At 35.5% G+C, this 18,501-nt stretch overlaps 1 long non-coding RNA gene across 1 annotated transcript; it reads right to left on the bottom strand.

The window, feature by feature from the left end:
• Positions 1–4,656: 4,656 nt before the first annotated feature.
• On the bottom strand, positions 4,657–16,684 carry LOC136290602 (uncharacterized). Its single transcript, XR_010721238.1, has 4 exons — positions 16,511–16,684; positions 16,056–16,244; positions 13,138–13,324; positions 4,657–4,738 (listed from the first exon to the last, which is right to left on the bottom strand). It is a non-coding gene; the product is annotated as an uncharacterized lncRNA (long non-coding RNA).
• Between the last annotated feature and the right edge of the window lie 1,817 nt (positions 16,685–18,501).

Genomic DNA, 18,501 nt, shown 5'->3' with positions numbered 1-18,501 from the left:
CAGTGCTGAGGAAAATGGCATGGAGAGGGAATAAAATTGTAACAAGGACATTTCTAATCCTGCTATTGATCCTCTATTGTAGGTAGACAGCTAAAACAGGCTAGGGGGTTATTGTACTATGGGAACTATATTATGCAAACATGCTCAAGAGAATTGCAAGGTAACCAAAACCCAGAATATTCTTTTCTTCCCTGTATTTTTGTTTCCCAGTGCCCTTAGAGGAAGTGCCTGAGGCAGAAGGCTGAGCTGAGCATGAGTCTTTTCCACGCACCACAACTTTAGTGAGTGACAGAGCATCCTGGGCTGCGCTTGTACTAATGGTCCACAGCAACTGAAATGTTCAGATCCTGTGGCAAAGACCTGTGCTATCCATCATTTCTGTTACAGATGCTCATACTGTGAGCATTTTCATGTGCTCCATAACTGTCCCACTCTCCAAATGGATGCATGGTATCCAAATAGCAGAATGACAGCTTCCAGGCTATGTCTTGTTGAGCTTTACAGTGTTATGAAGAATTTTAGGCTCTTCATAAATGGAGTTTTTTCCTAACAGCTTGGTTCTCTAGGAATCATGTTTTTTCCTCAGAGCAACATGTTTAGACATTATGTCCTCCCCAGATCCACCTGCCCCAGGGCTCTGTGGGATTTCTGAAACAAGTTTAATTTTAAAGTGCTTCTAGGGGTGGGTTAAATTTTGATTTAGTTTATAAAGGCTTCTGTCATAGCAGGCATTAAAAAACTGGAAAATCAGATTAGCGCTAGTCTTACATTCCCTTTCCAAAAATGCACAGAACTTGTACCTGCATCTGAGGCTGTTGTATCTCTGCATTTTTGGACTATATAAATTTAAAAACCTTTCATTTAATTTCACAGAAACTGCAGTAAAGAGAAACAAAATATCTCCACACTAAAAAAACCTTATTTGTTTTTTGATTTTAGAGTATGTTCTGTTCTGGTTCAGTGAGTTCTACTGGAAGTTTGTCAGTCTTTTTCTTTTCAATGTCCTTGTTTTTTTTTTTTGTTTTTTTTTTTTTTTTTTTTTTTTTTTTTTGTTTTGTTTTCTTTTTTTTTTTTTTAACTCTTGTATCACTGTTAAGCCCTTTTTCAGTGTAATGTACTTAAAAGCTTCTAGATTTTTTGTCTTTTCTGCAAAATATTGACAATAGGTGCATAATGTAATGAACCAAAAAAAAAAACTTTGCTCCACCTTTCCTAAAAACAGGATCTTTTTTTCCCTTGTGTGGAATATTCAAGAACGTACAAGCATTCATGGACCCCTGGAAACAATAGCGGAAAGGAACCACACCATCATCAATTCATTCACTTTTCAAAAAATTTTTAAGTTCAAGCCATTTAAAATATTTCTTAACTCTTTTGCTCTGCATTTGACAGAACAAGTCACGTCTGTGACCATTCCGTCTCTGCAGTGTGGTGAGGAATTCCAAACCCTTTCATTTCAGTTTCTGTAATTCTTATGGTAGAGCTTGCAGAATGTACCATAAAATAGAGACATAAAAAACACTCAAACTAGTTATGCTAATGATTGATTTTACTCCAGATCAAGCAGACAACAGTATCAATTACATGGAACTACCACTGCTGGTACTAGTTAATGAAGTGGAAGAACAAACTGTTATTATGAGGAAATACATATACATATTTCTAACAACTATAATAGAAAACACATGTATATTTAATCCTGTTGCTGATTTTCAGGCCATAGATAACACATATTTTAATTCAGTTCTAACCACCTGGTTCAATCCTTTGCATTACATGTAGGTCATAAAATGACACATGTATCAGTAATTTACACCATATAAAATTGAAAAAAAAAAGCAACAACAGAAGTGAGACAGAATGAGTAAAAAAGAATAAAGTAATAAACATTATTTTCCTCTCTGATCTTCTTTGAACATTGTTATTCTTTTTGAATACTATTTTTTTTTCCCCTGGAGACAGTACATGCAAAAGTATTCAAAATGCTTCTTAGTATTCCTGTTTCATTTTATTGGTTGTGTAGCATTAGGGTTCTTTATGCTCAAAGGTGACTTCTTCTTTGGACAATGAAGTTTTTAACACTAAACTTATATAATATCTAAATTTATGCATTCTTTTACTAAAGGAAAGTCACTAATGAACTAGTATATATGCTTTATTTATTCATTTTACTCTCCCCTGTTTTCAGTAAGTTTAAGAAGGTTTAAGAAGGCTATGGTTTAAGAAGGTTATGACCCATAGGAACTTTTTACATGATGTCACTTTTTGCTCCAACAAAATCTCAAAAAGACCTTTTGGCAGTAATTCTCTTTGTAATACCACAAAAGGGCAATGTTTCCTCTGACTAATTTTTTTATCCCTGCAAGTAACATGCTTTTTCATGTTGTGTTTTTTTCTGAATGCTTTAATAAAATAAAGTTGTTGTTTTTACGTGTATGTTAAATAGGAGAGCTTACTTAGAGCACTTTTAACTCAGCTTGAAAATCGCATCCCAACACTATCGTCCAGACAGATTATTGCAATGCAGTTTTTAATTCATTATAAAAGGTTAAAAGCCAACAAAAGAAAGATTACAGCAGCATGTAAGTTGATATATAGCATCTTTTGATGCTTGATCAAGAAAAGGTTTCAGAAGGATCCAGAAGGGCATGTGGTGATAGTACAAGGGGGAGTGGTTTTAATCTGAAGGAGGGTAGATTTAGATTAGCTGTTATATTTAAGACAGGTGAGACAATAGAACAGAGTGTCCAAAGACTCCTGATCCCTGGAGTTGTTCAAGGCCAGGCTGGATGGGGCTTAGTGTAAGTTGGTCTAGAGGAATGTGTCCCTGTCCATGGAACTAGATGCTTTTTAAGGTTCCTTCAAAGCCAGCCTATGATTTTATGATCTTTTAGAAATCTGTGAAGCTGGGAAACTGGGATAACTGGGAATCATGTTTTTTTCAATAAATGGGAAGACATACCTTCAAATTGAGCAACTAGAGAATTAATTCACGATACAGATTGTGACTTTGTTTTCTTGTTTGTATTTGTTTGGCTAAGATTTCTTTTTAGAATTCAAGTGCAGTGTATGTCAACCAGAAATACCCCACAGAAAGAATCTCGTTAAAAAGAAAAACAACAAAAAACCCAGGAGACAGCTGGGAAAAGTTGTTGCATTGGTGAGAAATTAAGCTGCCTTTTCCATTTGTTTTATATTTTGTTGTTTGCCTTTTATCTGCAGAGACCATTATCTTCATTTTTCAATATAATTTCCTCCCTATTTGTATCATGAAAATTCATTTATCACAGTTATATTTCACTGTATCTGTGGTGGTTTAACCCTGGCTGAATGCCAGATTCCCACCATAGTTGCTTAGTCGCTTGCCTCCTCAGCTGGACAGGGAGAGAAAATAGAATGAAGGGCTTGTCAATTCAGATAAGGATCCCTCACCAGTTACTGTCATGGAAAGCACAGAATTGACTTGGGGAAATTAACTGAATTTATTACCAATCAAATCAGAGTAGCGTGATTAGAAATAAAACCTAAATCTTTGAACATCTTGCTCCCACTCCTCCCTTCTTCACAGGCTCATTTTCTCTCTTGAATTCTCTACCTCTTCCCCCTTTCAGCAGCACATAAGGGTGGGGCATGGGGTTGTGGTCAGTTTATAGCGTCGATTCTGCTCCTTCTTCCCTCTCAGTGTGAGGAGTCCTCACACTTCTCCTGCTCCAGCATGGGGTCCTCCCACAGAGAAAGTCCTCCATGAAGTTCTCCAATGTGAGTCCATTCCATGGGCTGCAGTTCTTCAGTGTGGGTCCCTTCCATGGGGTGCAGTCCTTCAGAATTTGAGTGCTCCAGTGTGGGTCCCCTTCAGGGTCACAAGTCCTGCATGTACTCCTCTCTCCACAGGTCCTGTCCAGAACCTGCTGTATTACTGGCTTCCCACATGGTCCCAGCTTTCTTTGGGCATCCACCTGCTCCAGCATGGGGTCCTCCATGGACTGCAGGTGGGTCTATGCATCCCCCTGGTCCTCCATGGGCTGCAAGGGCACAGCTGCCTCACCATGGTCTGTGCTGTGGACTGCAGGGGGATCTCATCTCCAGCACTTGGAGCACTCTCTTCCCTTCTTTCTTCACTGATTCAGGTGCTGCAAAGCTGTGGCTAGCACATATTCTCACTCCTCTCTCTGACTGCTAATGCTATTGTAGAATAATTTCTTTTTTCTTAATTACATTATCCCAGAGGTGCTACCACCTTCACTGTTGGACTTGCCTTGGCCAGCAGTAGGTTTATCTCAGAGAAAACTGGCATTGGCTGCACTGGATGTACAGGAAGCTTCTGGAAGCTTCTCACAGAAACCAGCTGTGTAGTCCCCCTGCTACCAAAACCTTTTCATACAAACCCAGTACACTATCAAAGAAAGACTGGCTAGATTTTAATAGAAAAATATCATGTTATTTTATGGTATATTGTTAGTTAAAAGACTCAACAAAGACTTCAGTGGGTTACACATTTAACAAAGGATCATTTATCTGTCTGTTTCAGTTTGAGATTTGGATCCAAAATATTTGTGGAAACAGCTCAGCAGCCACACTAAACAAGTCACTAGCTAATTCTGTAGAAAAGCAAATTAAAAATAATCACAGTAGGACTAATAAATCTGTGTTGCAGGTAGTTAGTGGACTCAATTCATCCCTGAAGTAACTTCATGTTGGAGAATGAGACAAATCTGGCCTTTCTGTATTTGTGCTTTATCTGATTCATGAAACACAAAAAAAATTGGTATTAAGACAAGTATTTTTTTCTCTATGAGTTCTAAAAACCGGAAGAAATGTTCTTTGTAAGCTATGAAGCATGCACTCAGTATTATTGTCATTTTGGGATATCTATGTAATAGTGTTTAAGAAATATGCAAGAAAAATTATTAGTAGATGCAACTCTAATACTCATGTACCCATAGCTTACCAGCTAAAGACTGGGGTCTTAAACTTCAGGATGCAACATGTTACTTGTATGGTATCTATACTAAGAATAAAGTGTGCGGTAGAAAGGTACCAGTCCTCTGATGTCTTGTTCCCTCCTGACACTCCACTTTCTGATACAGGACTTATCTGATATCACAAATGCTGCATAAGCCAGTGTTTAAAATTGCTTCTCCAAAGGCTTAAATGTATTTTGAAAACAAATTGCATTTTGTAATAGATTTTACAATCTATTTAGGCAGATGATTTTGTAAACACGAGTGTGCAGTTCTTTGAAAATGAATTAAATTCACCTAATTTTATTTCCATGGAAGTTAATGACAATGATCAAATTATTTCAATAAATACCAAATGGAACCTAAATGAGAAATTCCTCTATGGGTAAGCTAGGTTCCTAAAAGAAAATGTAATAGAGAAAAGCAATTCATAAAAGAGGAAAAAGTAGTCCTCTCATGCAAAATCTAGGGGTTTTTTTACATCCTTATAAAATTTGAGGATGAATTTGTATTCAGATATCACAGGCACATATTGCAAGTTCAAGATGTCAGCCTTTGTTGACATTCATGTTTTCTAGAATAAAAATTATGACAATGTTCAAACATCATCTTAGAATTCCACTTTACATCTTTTTGATGATTTGAAGAATTTTCAAAGCTTTGGGTTTGAAAGTGTTACAAGATAAATCATGAGAGTGACTATGTCTTAGAGTGTGTGGGAAACTGGAGTGTTGGCATGAAAATTTATGTGTCCTTATAGAATTTTTTTCAAAAAGATAATTGTTTTTATCCTTGTGTAAGAGCAAGGGGTTTCTACTGTACCATTTAAAACTATGTGAGCTCAGTCTTTATTAAGATGTTTTACTGCATCAGATTGATCGATTTAATGAACTAAAAAAATATGGCGATACATGTGATTTTCAAGTAGCAAAATAATGTATGATGTAATGCTCTAGAAATGATGAATCAATAGTTTTCTCTGTCTGAAATGTGTTTTTGGAACCTTACCTCTAATATAGGTGCTGCGACTGATTTGAATACACACTTTATGCCAGTTGGTAAATGTTTCTTGTGCATACTATTGGCCTCTTTTTCCCATGTTAGCTTCCTTCTTGTCTACTTTTCCTTCTACGTCCCAGGAAAACGGGTACCATATAGGTATACCATAATAGAAATATTGCTCTGGAGGTTGCTAAAAGGCTCAAATCATGACATGGGTGAAATCCAAAACTAATTTTTCATAAAATGTTATGGGCTATATTCATAAAAATGCAAATGTTTGTGCTTCTGGTAGATATAACTCACTGCAAAATGAAGAAAAATTCATCCATCCACTTTTATTTTTACAAACCCATTATTTGCCTCTGGTAATGGCTCATTCTGATTTCATTCTACATTATAAGAGGGAGTGAGGACACAAATATATTTCTCACACCATACATAGGACCACAAGGATTGTAGTGTTCTATTTTTCACTGATGTTATGTTCTATTGCTGCATTAAAACCATGCACCCATAAAAAGCATTGTATTTGTGTAACTATACAATTACAAACTGTGACGGAAGAGCAACTAACTTATTTTCAAAACCAGGAAAGGACTAAGGAATGGAGAGACAGAAGGAATTGAGATAATAAAGTATGGATTCACTTTGTTATCACCCGTAGTATGCAGGAGTTTGGGACCTGCTAATGAAACACAAGATGAAAGGACATAATTTCTCTGTTGACAGATTATTTCTCTTTTATTTGTGAATTGCTTTAATTTCTTTCTTATTCAGAAGAAAACATTGTGCCATGTGACTGCTTTAACTTATCTGTATTTTCTGCAAACACAAGATTACCATGCAAGAAAGCATGCAAATTTCCCTCCTTTGCAGTCCTAGGATGAAGTCCTTAATTTTTATTCTCCCTGCTAGTAATGCTATGCTCTCATTTATTTATTTGGTGCTCTAGACTTTTTCAAAAAGGTCCCTAAAGTAAGTCTTCCTATTTATCCCAACATATGCTTTATATTTCCATTTAATCTTTGTAACACTTGCATTTATGTACAGTTTTTGCATATGTTTTAGCACACATCTCAGTACTGGATTCCATCCTGCATCCTCACACCTTTTTCAGTGAATTTCCATGAGAAATCCGTAATTTTCTACAATGAAAAAAAATATGCAAAGCTGACAACAAAAAAAAGAGTCCTTCCTTTCTGTGACACTGTCAGTCTTCCTAAACTTGAAGGACCCCATTCAGGTCCTAGGTCAGGTGTCTACCCTCTTTTATTTTCCGATGTTGCCACTGCAGTGACCTGGCACCACCATGTCCTTCTCTACAGCTGTTTCCTTTTAGATGTGGAAGTGGGGGGCTGGTTGCAGGCTTTTGATGTTGCTGCAAGCTGTCACAACAATTTGCTCTTCTGGAGCTGGCACTGAGTATCAGCATGCCATTCTTAGCAACACTGCTGATTATTTTCCATGAAATATTGGCTACTTTTTCAAAATATAACTCCTAAATATAACTGGAATGTAATTTACAGCATTTATAAAGGAGGTGCTTTAAACGACAGAATTGTCATTTATGTGAAACCAAACTTTCTAACTGTGTTGTCTTTTACCAGTTACTCCAGCTAGTGACATGTGTATTCTGAGTGATAAGGTATGCCTAATATTGTATATAATAAGCCCCAAGAACCATTCTATTGATACTAATTAGGGAGGTTTTGATGAACTTGCTCCTCTATACTTCAAATATTTCCTTGAATGGATTAAATGAGACTGACCACTTCTGATTGTGGTTCCACATTATCAAAATGAAGCCCATAGACATAATTTACTTTTTGTAATTTGAAGTTTCTAGCTAGTCTTAAGATGTAGCTGTTTAGCTTTATTTCTCTAATCTTTTCTATTTAATCTGAAGAATTCTCTTTTTTTTTTTTTCAGTGTTCATGGTAACCTGCTAAATTTTTTATTCTTATATATAGTTTTGTTTCTTGATCAATCTTAGTTTTCATTGATTTGCTTATTTGTGGTAACCTTTATAGAGGTATTTTTATGCACTTCTTTGTAAACATGGGATTGTCCTCTTCTCTTAAAGTCAATATTTGGGAAAAATTCCTAAATACCTTAATGAATGCCTTCATAGACTTTTGAATATCATTGGAAGTCTTTTTTGAATTAATAAAATATCCCATCTACTTCCTTTTTTGGAACATATGGAACATAATTTGATATTTTTTCTTAGGACTCAGATTTCAAACACTATGATCAAAACATAGATTTTGTTCATTCCTCATTTTCAAACAGGAAATTCCCTGGGCCTTTCCATTCCAGCAAAAACCAGCAATACCAGAATTACAGGCAGGTTTATTTATTTATTTATTTACTTATTTGTTTGTTTGTTTGTTTGTTTTTAGCTTGGGTTTGAAGACTTTTCTCTGTAGTGAACATATTTTTTTTTAACCGCTGTGTCACCCTTTCCAATTTTTTGATATATTCACTTCAAAGCTTTGCTGCTTAGTGTGTGAAATTCATCTATCTTCTGGCAAAATCCAGGCTTTCAATTCTGTCAGTTTATTCAGTGTGTTTATTACTTTCTGTATGAAATAATTCACTTCTCACTATCCTTATGCATCATATTTACTTTCCTTTTTTTGGATTAAGTCATTTTTTAGTCCACTCTTATATTCTGCATTAAAATACGTCTCCAAACTCTCAGAATTGTTTTCAGTCATGCAGATGCAGTTTATATGCAGTATTCAGGATTTCTACTAGGATACATTATTCTCCAACATATATATAGACAGGCTCTGTGAAAGATCTTACATAGATTCAGATGTATTTCACAGAATCACAGAATCACAGAATGGGTGAGGTTTGAAGGGCCCAGAGTGGTCATCTGGTCCAACCCCCTTGGTCATGCAGGGTCATCCTAGAGCACGTGGAACAGGATTATGTTCAGATGGTTCTTGAATATGTCCAGTGAGGGAGACTCCACAGCCTTTCTGGGTAATTAGTTCCCATGCAGGGTCACCCACACAGTAAAGAAATTCTTCATCATGTTTAGGTAGAACATCTTGTATGTCAGTTTCTTCCCATTGCCTCTTGTAACCACTGAGAAGAGACTTGCTTCACTCTCTTGATGAGGTCCCCTCCCACTTGTCTCCAGTCTGAACAGACCCAGCTCCTTCAGCCCTTTCCTCGTAAGTGAAATACTCCAGTCCCTTATTCACTCTTGTTGCCCTCCACTGGACCTGCTCAAAGAGCTCCATGTCTCTCTTGCTCTGAGGAGCCCAGAGCTGGACACAGCACTCCTGATCTGACCTCACCAGGGCTGAGTAGAGGGGCAGGATCGCTTCCCTCAGCCTGCTGGCAATGCCCTTCCTTAAGGCCCACAGGATACCACTGGCCTTCTTGGTCACAAGGACACTCTGCTGGCTCATGGACAGCTTGTTTTCCACCAGGACCCTGAGGTCATTCTCTGCAGAGCTGATTTCCAGTAGGCCAGTCCCTGTGCTGGTGCATGGGGCTATTCCTCCTCAGGTGCATGACCCTGTCTTTGCCTTTGCTGAATTTCCCACAGTTCCCAACTCTCTAAAGTCCTTCATAATCATGACTAGAAAACTTATTTACAGCAGCTACAATAAGCCATGTTCCTTGAAATTAGATTTTAGAAAACACTTCAGGGAGTGAAAATGCTGGGACTTTGCCCATAGTCAGTTATCGTTTTGTTCAGTTCTACTCTTTAGACTGCAGTGAGTTGCAAGTAAACTTCAGAAAAAGCTTTCCATGATCTCTCCTAAATTTTCACCCTTCTGGTTAGCTTAATAGAAACACAAGAAAAAGATTTACGTTTCCTTTCAGATGTGAAGTAATGAATTACTCTGTTTTGGGTCTGGTTTAGTTGTTGTGTTGATTTTTGGTTTTGTTGGTTTGGTTTGTTTGTTTTTTAAGGGATTAGTTTTCTTTGAATACAGGTATATAGGAAATGAAGATAGGTCAGCTAGGGAGTCCATGGAACTATACCAGCATTTTCATTAGATAAGAAAATAAAACAACATTTTATTTAGTGAGAACTAATTTATTATATGAGTAAGAGCAGGCTCTGACCAATCCCATGGAAATTGATTTTGTGGTATAATGAAACTGAATATTAGACGCACTCTCAAGCTTAATATTGTGAAACTGGTGTATCATAGAGATACTGCATATGTTTGTTTGTAATTCTCCTTTGCTTTATCAACACATTTAGTTCTTAGGTGTTTATTTTTCAGTGGTTTGTAACTCTAAGATGAGACTTAAAGACCAGTCCTCATTAAACTGCCATGAAATTATGGTACTTACTTTCTGAAAATCTTATGAACTCTTTTTGTGTTCATTTTCTTCTGTTGTCTTCTTCAATAGAGCAATACTAGCAATTTACTGTCTCATGTTTTCCTGTGCAGAAACTAAAGTTGACACTGGGACTACAGATCAAAAATGGCTATTTCTTTTCTTTTTCATTATCTTATTCTCTCTTTTCTTTTTTTTTTTTTTTTTCTTCTTGGTGGGGTGCATTTTGGATGATGTATTTACCCTACTGAGAGCTGCAGGATTCTGTAAAATCTGTATTGAAACCCATGTCTTCATCATTATCTCACTTCTAAGTATTCTTATAATCACAAATGTAGCTGGGTTTCTGTTGCTCAAAGATGAATAAATTAATCTCAAGTGGTCCATTATCAAAGGTGAAAAAACCCTCATTTTTTTACAAGTGTAAAATAACAATCCATACTCTGATTACCAGAAAACATTGATTCATTGCTATTAAATAGGCACTATCTGAAAAATTATGACTATTTAAATTCAGTTACTTTCTAAGTGTGTTTAAGGAAAGAAATCACCATCATGCCCACGTGCATATCTCCTCATAATACCAAACTAAATTAAAATTAAATAAATCAGATAATCATTTCAAGTTTAATACTATTTTTCAAATTCCTTCAATACTCAGCAGTTTCATCATGGACCCAGGGGAACACAACTGCTGTTTTTACAGAGACAGCTGCTTTAGTATCTTGAGATAGTTCATTGGAAGGCTTTCACTACAGGACAGGGAGTTTGAATTACAGTTGTAGTCAGTACCATGGAGTTACTAGATGTGATGATTTTGGTCAATAGTGTCCTACTCCTATTGCTTTGTAAACCAAAGGGTGCATTTCTTTGGGTAGCAAGAAATGAGATGGACTTTGAGTTCCAGACTATGTACGGCTGTGTATGAGGCATCTGCATGTATGGAGACAAATTCTTTCCAGTCAGCAAAGCTCAGAACGTGTTCCAGGAGTGATTTATGCTTCTGTTTACCATCATCCTTGCCTCTGCTTTACATACAGAAATCTCTGCTGAGAAATGGTTTCCTGAAAAAGCTGAGGTATATTACTTGCTAAAAAATTTCTTCCTCTGATACTCTGGCATTTTAAACCATAGTAGCTGATGCAAATACAATTTGTGTTAAGCACTAATAGCAATATGTGAAGCCTCTCCACCTGCAATATATTCTTTTTTTTCCATTTATAGCCTCCTACTGTTGTAATTGGAAAAATATTGGCTAGAATACTATTCACTTTATTGTAGAAGTATATTCTTTTTATTGTTTGGTAAAAAACATATGCTTTAGGCTACCGTTATCACTTATGGTTGGCAACTAAGAATCTGTGAGAAATATGTATTAATCATGTATTTCTTCAGCATTTCTATTTCAATTTTCAACATTCACTTTTATCTTTATGAAAATACTTACACAGAAGAGGAAGAGGCTGGTTCCTTTCTTGTCCAGTACTGTAGATAAATCAGTGTTCTGGCAGTCAGGGATGACACAGTAATTTATGGGATAGACAGCTTTTCATAATAGAGTGACCCATACATAGCATAACTGGAAAAATGTTTTTTGCTGAATTCTCTCTTTTCTTGATTTTGTATCAGAATATGATCCTTAAATGCTCAAAACCTTCAAGTCTCTTTCCCTTTTTCTCCCTCAACTAGGGTCTGTACCCTCTTTGCCATCAAGTCACATCATCTGAATATCATGGTGGAAAGGAGGATGTGCTCTGCTAGGTGCATTGCTGTCTTTAAATACTAGTGCTTCCAAGAGAGCCTCCTACGCTGACAAAGGAGAAGAATTAGTACTGAACTAGAAAATCAAACAGGTGTGAATATAAAATACTTTTTTCTAACCTCAGTTCCAAAGGTGGTGTTTTTCCTTTTATGTCTAGGAAACAGATGCATTCACTGTAGTAAGCAATAACTCTACCTCTAAGAGTTATAGCAAAACATAATATATTTTTGTATTATGTATACTTGCATATGAGTCTAGTTAAATAGAAGTTAATTATTAATTTTGGGGGTTTATGTCAGCAACATTCATATACCTTCTGTAAGTATTTTTCACTTAAACACTTCCTTTTCACTTATAAAGAAATATCAGTTACTGAATCCATAGATTTATTGACTAGAGTTACCTTTATGTTAATAATGATTATTTTCGGTTTTACCATGTTTGTAATTTCAAAATAAATAATGCAATTGCATTTTGCTCTCTGACAGGAATAATTAACTACCTCTGCATAGTGTTTCCATTGCACAAATCTGCCAGTGATTTAGATTGTTTGTGTACTCATGCTACAACTGACAAGGGCGAGGGAGAAGACATCTGTCATCTAATTTATTTTTCACTGCATTATGTATATAAAGTAAATGCTGGTTATGCATTAACTTTAGTGAGATAGAACATTTCTTTGCATATTTTTTTCTGCTTCTAAACTGCCACTTTTATAGCCTTATGTTTAGAAAATTAATGAATACCTTCTATGCCTTCTGTTGCCTGCAGTACAAATTTCAGAGCTCTGTTAGAGGGAAAGAGCTAATAGAACCATGTTCAATGAATCTACCCTCTGATGGATAAATTTGTCTTATTTGTAGTAAGTGTAGAATGTAAAAGATTTTTTCAATTCACTTCTCACAAGGAAGTAGCTAATATGTCATCCTGTATTCAAGTCTGTAAATATTAATCCCAGCATTTCTGTTTGACAGGTGCCCACCTCCTCAGGCATTGACTGGTTAAGCACTGGTCTTTGAAAACTGAATTACTGTTTCCATATGAATTATTTCCCTCAATAAAATTAGCAAACTACATGAATAAAATTCCTCTCACCTTTATGTTGTGTGAAGTTTCACAATACTTCAAGACAGTCCTTCAAATTGATTTTAATGTGATCCTCTCAATTTCAGTTTAGGTCTGCTATTTCTTTTTGTCCTTGGCTTCATGAAAGAGAACATGCACACAGAAAGTCTTCACTCCTTTTTCTTTGAGCCTTGAAAGTTACCTGCCTTTAATTGCTCTGTAACAAAATAAGCAGTGAACTTTTAATGCCACAAGGATAATAGGAACATTCACTGGTATTTACAGGACCTTTTGTTTCTTTTTATCTTAGTACATTTCTAATTATGCTTTTTATTTATATTACAGAAGAGCTGAAGAATTCCAATTAGGAAAGGGCCCCTTCTGTATTAATGTTCTATTGGAAAAGGATTGTTCTATGCCCTGAGGAATTCGCAGTTTGATTTAATGCACAAAACTGAATTAATTTAATAATTTGAAAGAATAACTATTATAAAGAAAGTCTGTTATATCAACCTGTGTGATTTCAGCTGTGGTGTTTTATGATTTACTTTGATACCCAGCTTTTAAAATCAGATGGCCAAGCTGTGAGCCTTACTTTGGTCATTTTTACCCAAACTAACCTCCCCCCTCTGGAACATTTAGTCCTTGAAGTTAGAGAAAACAGCTTGAAAAACTGAGCTTTCTAGGCCTTAGTGAAGAATGGAAAGTACATTTCGAAAATTATTTCATGGGATTAGGGCCTTTTAGGTTTTGACGGCTTATGGCTTTCAGTATAGTGAAAAATTCATTGCTCAAGTTGGTTAAGCAGAGTGATACAATACCGAGTAGCATAAATACAGGGGGTTCTGCACGAAGAAAATATCCAGACTGTCATTACTTTTAAGCATTATTCATGTGTGGTCACTAAGTCATTCTCTTTAAAAAGGGTTTTGCTGAAGTCCTGTTCTTGCTTGTAGTGCCACAACTACAGTGTGGATCAGAAAAACCTCATGAACAAAAGGAAACCTACGTTGGAACAGACACAATATGCAGAAATCTTAATTTTGTGGCAAAATCATTTGATAATATCCCATAAGTTACTGGAGTCATGTGTCAGCTTTTCTCCTGACACCCTAGGTCACCCAGCGAGCAGTGGAGCCAGAGCCATGTCTTAAAACATATCCAGATGCCAAAACATTTGTCAAAATATTGGATGGTGAACTGTTTTGAATCTAAATATTCATAATTAATATTGTACTATGCACAGAAAATGAGGATAAAATTCACAGTCACTGATATGCTTTCTTTTATTTTTCCCTTTTGTCTGGATAGATGATGAATGGTACTATGGCCCTAACAGAAACTGTGCTATTTTCATTTAGGATACTGATTTTTTGCAGATTCTATACTAAAAAATTAATACCACAATATTATTATAATAGAATAGGTGATATTTTCAGGCTAATTGAATGAAGACAAATAATTTATTTGAACCTTTCTATTTCCATATTTATTCTCAAAAATCTGTTTATGACTAAAAACATCATCACTGTCCTAACCACACAAGATATTATTATTATTATTATTATTATTATTATTATTATTATTATTATTATTATTATTACTATTATCTGCATTAACAAAAACTCAATTATATACCAGACTCCTGTGGGTCTAATTTTTCTGTGAGTTAGAGATGAAGTATATAACCAAGACAACACAAATATAGATGGTCAGGAAAACACAAAGATTCAATAAACAACTGTAAATCAGATTAAAGAGCAGAGACCAATGGACATTTTTGCCTTCCTATGTTCTTTTTTATGTAACAACATTTAAATAAACCCTATTAACATTTTACAATAAAAGCGACTTTCTTCCATAATAAGAAAAGAGACTTTCTGATAATGCTAAATATTTCCTTAATCTGAATATTAAAATGAATATTGAACAGCCAAGAAACTATGGTAAGTCATGGAGATATCTCTTACCAAGATGTCCCTAGACCAAATGGCAGATTAGGTATTTTTCTGCAAATCTCTGCCTCTCCTTTTAAAGGATTTGACCCTTCTACTAATCCAGTATATACCAAATGTGGCTTTTTTTTTTTTTTTTGGCCAATAATGTAGGCTACTATAATTTATAGATAGGTAATAAGGACAAAAAAACCCCAGCATAATATTTTAGAAAGCACAAAGGGGAATATGCTGCATCTATCATAAACCTTAATTTATGTTTTGGGCTACTCAGCAACTTGGCTCTGTCTTTTTTGCTAAGAAACAAGGTTCTAGTTCCCACCTGTAAATCTTAAATGGGCTATTGAACAATTTATGATGGAATACAAATATAGAATTGCTGTACAGTCAACATAATTACTCAGTTATTCCCTGCAATGTTATTTACCCCTCTTTGAGAGAGAGAAAAGCAGGGTACCAATGAAAATGAAGAGGAAACAGATCAAGAAACACTCATTAGAAAAAGAGGTGCAAAGTTGCAAAGTAGACTACAGAAATATTTTCCTTAGTACAGCTCCTAAATTTTTGATTTTTAAGCTGTTTTTTTTTTGTCTTAGGTCTTTAGAACTATTCATATAACCTGTTACTCTTTGTTGAGAAACTTCACAAAAGTGTACTGCATGGGGTTTTTTTATTATTTTTAGGGATAGTTAACATTTATATTTAATTGAAAGTTGATAGTTTTTTTCCTGTATCACTAAGTTTTGTCCTTTAGAACACACTCCAGTTCTATGTCTCTCCCTCCTCCTTTCTTCATCTCAGGTTTATATCTTCTAATTTATGGATCAAATGTTGTTTTCCAGCCTGTCATTGTAAATCTTTCATGAACTGGTCTGGATTTATGCTGGAAAAGGAAGGAAAATTGGCTCTTATGTAATGTAATCTCTTTTCACTCTAAAATACTGCATCTCCAAACATGAAGCAGATACAAAACCCCCTGGAGCTAATACAAACCTCTTGTCCATGGCAACAGTTTTCACCCAGAATCTCTTGCTGAATCCTTTATTCCTTGATTGGTGCCTTTCACGAGATCCACCACTACTATTTCTGTTTCAATCCTTCCCAGAAGGATTTATCTTCTTAATTCTTTTGTTGCATGTCTTCTTGCTCTTGTGCATAGAGTGCATGTTTTCTGTCAGCTCACTGAATCAAAAAATGGGACAATTAAACAGTTACTCTGAGAGTCAAATACATTTTTCTCCTAATCATGAAGATGAGATATTAAGCACCAATTGCAAAAAGAGGTGATGTAATTTTTAAAACAATTAATATGTTAATTTAAATTATTTAATTATTTAAAAATTCCTGAACCTACCATTCTCACAGCAACATTAAACTTGTATCTCTATTACAGCCAAGCTGCTTCTTTAAGTAAGAGAAAAAAATGTTATACATGATATAGGACTCACAGAAAGCTTTATATCCAGTGAGATCAGCACAGAAAAGAACAGTTTTCTGCCCTCTAATAAATCTTTCAAGTCTCCATTAGTTATGTGCAAGTGTATTCGCTCTGAACAGAATGTGTTACTCTGTCCTTGGGGCTGTATTTCACCAAGACTTAGTTGTGCTGTGCTGGCGTCTTGGCAGGCCTTTCTGTTGTAAAGGATCTGAGGGCTGCTCTGTGACTCCCACACCCCAGAACTGGGTGAGGGGGTGTCAGTGCTCGAGTGCCAGCAGCTGCCACTGCCCCAAAAGTCCTGCTGCACTTTCTGCCGCCTCGCAAAAACCCCCAGCAGTAATCTTCTTCTCTTACCTCCATTGTCACAAAGTGTGAAGGAATGAGAGAAGTGCTGTTTAGTGCCAACCTCTCCTGCTGACTGGTCTAAAAATTGCATATTGACCTATGAATCTGTAGTACTTCCACTGTCATTTGACACTGAGAGCAGCTGTCAGTGAATATTTACCTCAATGGAATCTGCAAAGACGTTTATTCTCAAACCCTTAAATGTTATATTTTTCAATATTATTTGGAGTCTTTTTTATTGCTATCAGTCACATTTTATATGGAATTTCTATAGAAAAATGGATTAAATTTTTAATGTATTTCAGTTCCACTAGGATGTGGCTCATTTTGCTGAGGGTCTTTTTTTTTTGCAAACAGATTAGGAACATTCAGCAGTCACTGAAATGCTTTACCTGTAATCAGAAATTCCCTGCTAAGTCACTTCTCACAGTGGAGATGATAGCATCTCAGTTGAAACCATTCATATTTGATCTCTCTTGTAACTAGTTATACTATCTAATTAGAACTTGAGGATTAATTTTTGAAACAGAGTCTTTTAATGCTATTAAATTGCTCCAGGATCTAGGAAAGTAAACCCATATCACATTTTGTTTTAAGACTACTGTACAGCTTTTCATTTCAACATTGACAAAAAAGTAACATATTTTTGGATGGAGTAGTTCACCTAGCAGTAATATCCAATTTATACTAAATACTAGATGGCAGAATTCTTCATATCCTGTAAAGACCATTATTAAGGCTTGTCTAATATACAGTAAAAATTATCAAAGACTGTTTAATTATTGAATTTTATTAAATAGCTTAAGACAATCAGTTCTCTACTTTTAAAAGGAAACATTTTACAATTTAAATATATAAAAAAAACCCCACCCTGTAAAATAAACTTCTTTTCTCATCAAACATTTTGCATTCTGGGCTATAGGGAAAAAAAAGTTTCAGGATGTCTAGTAAATCTCCTTCCTTTTTTAAATCTACACTTGGTATTTTGAAGAGAAGATAGTATTTTTCCTGTATCAAAATATTACATTTGTAATTCTGCTTTCATATCAACAGATGTGATCTCTGATTTAAACCGCTCAGGAAACAGCCAGTGGGGTGAAGGAGAGAAGCTCAATCACTGCCCTGGGAATGAGGATGTTGTGGGTCCAGTTTTGGTGCAAGACCTTTGGCTGGCTGGGTAATTTCTTAGTGTAAGAGTTTTCTATTTGTAAAACGAGTAGCATTCATCTATGCATTAAATGATTTTTCATTTAAAAAGCACTTGCAAAACTGAAAATTATTTAGGAATTACAAATAACCAAGGCATCATCTTCTTAAGAGAAGAGGTGACTTTATGGCAGTAAGGAACTTTCTTGTGTATTTTCTTATTGAAAAATTGGAGAACAGTGTAAAAAACATATTTTGATTTAACTCAAAAAGCAAGCATTGACTCTGTAATTCTCTATCAAAGCTGGTATCACTGTAAAGGTTGACCTGTCAATAACTTTGTCAAAATTTTATCTACAGGCAAACAGGAGAGAAAACAGTACTGATGTAATGATTTTTTCTTACTTTCTTGCTTATGTTTAAAGGGAAAATACTTGTGCATTTATAGTAGTGTGGGAGAAGGCTTACTTACTAACAGAAACATTTCAAGAGGAAAGAGGAGTAGAAGCA

The sequence above is a fragment of the Chamaea fasciata genome, unplaced genomic scaffold (genome assembly GCF_029207755.1).
Source record: "Chamaea fasciata isolate MVZ Bird 193981 ecotype frontalis unplaced genomic scaffold, bChaFas1.0.hap1 SCAF_6, whole genome shotgun sequence".
Lineage (NCBI taxonomy): Eukaryota > Metazoa > Chordata > Aves > Passeriformes > Sylviidae > Chamaea > Chamaea fasciata.
The sequence above is the reverse complement of the archived record's forward strand: the minus strand, read 5'-3'. Positions and strand labels throughout refer to the sequence as shown.